Raw genomic sequence first — 5,078 nt, 5'->3', positions numbered from 1 at the left:
ATTTTGTGTAAAAATCCTAATCTTAAAATCTAACTTATGACTAACCAACGAAACTTTTCCACTGATTAATTCACTATAGTTTATTTAAAAATATCTAAGCGTGCGTCAGATCGTCAATCGTTTTTCTCGGCGTGTCATCGCGCCGTGTGACGCGGTCGGCGCGCCATCCGAGCAGTTTTTTGCGTCAGTGTGCGCTGCGCATTTATTTGCAAATTGAGCTTTTGAAGCATGCGTTGAGGACGCGACGTGAATGATGATGTAGCGGAGTATCAGCTGACTGTTAGGTCAGCTTAGACCGGATAAACATGGTGTGTTCTTGTAATTAGAGAAAGTTTTGGCTAGTTATATGATAAGAAGTAGATAAGTTGTTTGGATAGAAAATTTTAACATGGGCCTATTTGAACGATGGAATTTGGATGGGTGAAATTGGGCTTTAAAATCGAAGAGTCATATGTTTTGTTCGAAAACTGCACATCTTTTTAAACTATTTGCAAAGAAATTTCACACAATTTTCAGTGAGAATATAGAATGCGTGTAATATAAAAGTAATATTTTTCATAAAGGCGGAGAAAAAAAGACCTATGTATCCTGTGTTTTCTTTTGCATACTTTATTAAATATACTAACATAATCAGAAAGTCATAATGGTATCCAATTACTATGTTTTCCTCACATCTATCTAAATGCTCAATATATTAGCAGTAGACGACACTCCTATCCATCACTATCGCAAAAACGCTACGGTGTTTCATTGTGTGCTAAGTGCACGGCAAACGACCCCTTAAAAATAGATCAAACAAACGAAAACCTACTCTAACACACTGAAATAGAACTCAAAATATTTTTACACATCACTGAAATACAGTTCATGAAATTGCCAATTGAATTTCAACTTTAGTGTAGAAAAGTTAGGGTTGAATATGAGATTTTAAGGGTCGTTTTGTTAAGGCGAATAGTCGTCATTGACTGAAAAAGTGATATCAATCATCTTTGACGATGATAGACAGTATGTTGCGAGAGGACGGTTACGCACAGGAGTTAATATGCGCGACTTTTTATAATAAAGACCGTGGGTTCTATGTAAGGCATTATCGAGAGGAAACGGGTTGATTTATGCCCTTTGGAAATGATGTGATATTTTTATAGTTCAATGTGGGAGAATGTTCTGTGAAAAGGGATCTTAGTTACTTGATGTGGTCAATAATTTCAATTATAAACTCTTACCTGTGGCGAGAACTTAAAAAACACAAGACGGTCGAAGTTCTTAAAAATCAACTTCTTTACCTCTAACGCCATCTAGTGACACGGACCTACATTTACGTATTCAAATAAAAAAAACATCTTGCTTTTATGAAAAATTAACCCGTATTAACTCCTCCCGGGTTTTAAATTACCTTTTTCGACAAACTTTTTTCATCCATCGGTCCTTAAACCCCGCACTGACATATATTAAACAGTACGAGTATACACTTCAGTATTCAGCCGCAACGCCATTGAACGTTGAACAATTATTTAAACACCGAGTAAAGCTGTCTGGCAACACATTAGTACTAACACCTGCTGCGACACCTCCGCCTGGTGAACACGTCTGAAGATGCGTTGCGTCAGATGGTACCGCCTCCGGTGTGCAACGTAGGCAAGTAAGGACAAATACAGTAGACTTACTCTACACAAAAATGATTTCTGATGAAAGGAATTGATTGAGATTGAGAACCCTATACTAGCGCTGATTAGTGCAGTGGCAAGAAATGGAACTACGATTGTTTAATTTCTTGAAGTCACTTGACATGCCTTGAAATTATCTTTGTATTTTTTACCGTCTTTGTAGGGTTTTTAACGATGTTACTATTTCAAAATCAAATCCCAATCAAAAATAGAATTAAACTGGTTTAATATATTCATTATTTTACAAACGCTTGCCCTGCAAATAAAGGCTAAATGGATAACTTTCGATCATAACAATAATCTATTTCATCGATTGTATCTAACCTTCTCCAGAAAGCCTGCTTACCGACTAAAGGAAGTACGGTAATGAATGGTAGCTGCAGGCGCATTGCTCACACCGTGCACTTGTTCCAAAGATATTGATATTATTGATGGTCCATGTTATTAAAATACCGTAGGTCTAAAACTTAATGTGTAATTCGATTATTATGCGGACCCATAAAAATATGTACTGTTTCTATTTCGGACTTTTTCATGAACATCAAGACTGTTGTGTTAGATGTGCGATCCAGACTGTAATCCCAGATTCAAATTTTAAATTCAGTTTCCCTGACAATGTTTTCTTAAGCCGTTTGCCTGTGGCGTTTTCAAATAATCACGAAAATGGACTGTGTATTTAAGTGACCCTACGAAGGTTAAATTTGTAAAAAGTTGCTGTAAGATTAAGATTTTTTGCAACAGAAGTCATAATTAGGCTGTGATTCCAGCAATTACATTGTTATTGAGTTAGCCTCTAGAGAAAAAAATACATAAAAGGAATTGCGTGCATATACGAACGCGGAAATGCCCCCATGACTGTATAAGGCCGTTCACGCTCTTAAAAAATCCGTTAAACACATAAAACGCAACGCCAGTAGTTAATTCTCGAAATAATGTGCTCGACATAATTTTTTATCGATTAAATTCTCTTATCGTCATCGACAAAGCGCCGCCGCTGAAGCATGTGTCGACATTTCGATAAAACTGTTACTTAAATTTAGAAGTTTAAGATAACGGCCGGCGCTTTTTGAGAGCTTTTTTTAATTACAAGAATTATCTCTTAAAACTCTTTTGTGAGTTTTATCTTTGTGAAAATTTGAGGTTTTTAATTGATCTTACGAAATATGGAGGTGAAGTAGGGTGGCAATGTCGTTAATTAGAATTGTGGATTATTTTTTGTTGATGCCTTTTTGTGTATTTCAATTAGCTTACAATTTTAAACGTGGTAATCGTTCTTCACAGCGGTAATAATGGCGTGACCTTTACGCTATTAAGTCATTAGCTGTTGTTGTAAATTACTGAGTTAAATGTGATTACCATTCTTTGCGGTAGCCATGTTTATTTAATGGATTGTTTTTGTAGCATTTTGTTGTCTTTTTTTTAGTATTTTGATGGATGTTCTAGTACTACATGTGTTATTATGTTTTTTAATGTAAAATAATTACTAAGATCGCCCTAGATATGGATTACGATACCTCTACATAACTCAATACACATTACAATAACATAAAAAAAACAAATGAAACACGAGTTTTTCTTTAAACCTCATGCATAATTAAACATTATAAATAATTCGTGACAGCAAACGAGTCAAATTGTGAGTTTTATTGAACATACATTAATATAATTATAGTACGCATGTTTCCTGAACATAAATCATGTCAAACGTCGCGGAACACGTTACACATCTTTTCTGTTTGTCGGTTATGCACGGATCAGTAACATACCTAGTACCTATGACATATCTATAGTTTTTCTTTCCTAAATAGGCATGAGTAAACCATTAGATAAATCAATTAATTTTAAAGGGGTTATTATAGCTTTGAATAATAGGGAGTTAAGTAGTAATTATGATCAAGTTGAGCTTGTAAATAAAAAAAGAAACATTATGAAGCATTCTAAATAACTGAATAAGCAATAATTTTATTCATAATTGCTATAAATATCATAAAAATATAAATAAACATGATAATAGCTTTAAAATAATTTCTTTAACACTAATAGATTTTTTAACGACCCCACTAAAATTAATAACCCTTGCACATAGTAAAAATAATAACTCTAATTTAAAAACAACTTATCTACATTAGCCCCATAAAACAATTGTATCGTTTGCATCAAGCGTGCGTTATTAATGGGACAGTTTCTAAAAGCGTCGCGCAATTAGTCACCCTACATGCAAACCATGTTTTAATACCAAACGGATGTTATGAGGATTATTTTTTGAGCCATAATTAAGTCGTTTATCGCTGAAATACATTTAAAACGCAGTAAATTAAGTTAATTTTCAAGTAAGTAGCCTTAATACTCCGCGTCTGCAGGCGTTTGTTTACCGTTTTACTTGAAAGCGTTCTGTCGTTTCTTAATTATACGAAACTCAATATTATTTCTTAGTATTTACTGAAGTTATTGTTCCACCAAATAAGCCCACGCGTGACTCAGGTATCAAGTGCTTCAGACTTGAAATCAACTTTAACGTAATGTGTTAAAGTTTAGAATGGTTTGGTGTTCCAAAATAAATATGTTAACTTTGAAGGAGCCTTCAAATCATAGGTAAAAAGCAAACAGTAGCTGGCCACCCGCGCGTTTTTAAAATGTCGATATCGAGTGTTGAGTGTGTCAACACGATTAACTGGACGCGAGTCTCGTTCCGATCATCGATCATACAAAACTGTGCTCACCATCGAGTGTTTGTGTTGGTTATGGCAAAGAGATGGGATGGAGCTAGTGGTGATTTAGTTCTTAAGACTAATCGATAACTAAAAATATCGATAGCTTACAGAATTAACACTTACTGTTTTATTAAGTATTAATATAGCTAAATATTTCCCTGGATTCGTTCTAACCAAACTGGTCGGTCACTCGCGGCTCATGAGAGCGACAAGCTAAAGAAGAGTGGGGAGGCCTTTGTCCAGCAATGGACATTCTGGGCTAGTATCATTTCCAACAGTTAAATAGTACTTAGATACTATTTAATATTATTTAATTTAAATTAGAGCACTGTTGGTTGACATATTGTAATAAAGCATTATCTAGTATATTTAATCATTTGTTATGTGTTTTAATTACTAAAATCGACTTAAAACTAAAAGCGAATTAAATAATAATTCAAAAATATCGATAACCAGTCCACCCCAACTTGTCTCAACAATAGCACACTTATTCACTTGCTCTCCACATTACTGTTGGCACAGCAGAATAAACAAAACACTCGCTACCGTCCAGCGGTCGAGTTGACTCGTACAAGTGACTGCCGCAGTGTAAACACTCCACAATCATAATGTTTGACAGTTGAAATTCTAGCGATGTTATAATCTGCCGGAGTTAGTATTGTGTCTTATATTCCGTGGATGTGTCTTATTTACTGGCCTTATT

The sequence above is a fragment of the Trichoplusia ni genome, chromosome 14 (genome assembly GCF_003590095.1).
Source record: "Trichoplusia ni isolate ovarian cell line Hi5 chromosome 14, tn1, whole genome shotgun sequence".
NCBI classification, from domain to species: Eukaryota; Metazoa; Arthropoda; class Insecta; order Lepidoptera; family Noctuidae; genus Trichoplusia; species Trichoplusia ni.
Note: the sequence above shows the minus strand (reverse complement) of the source record.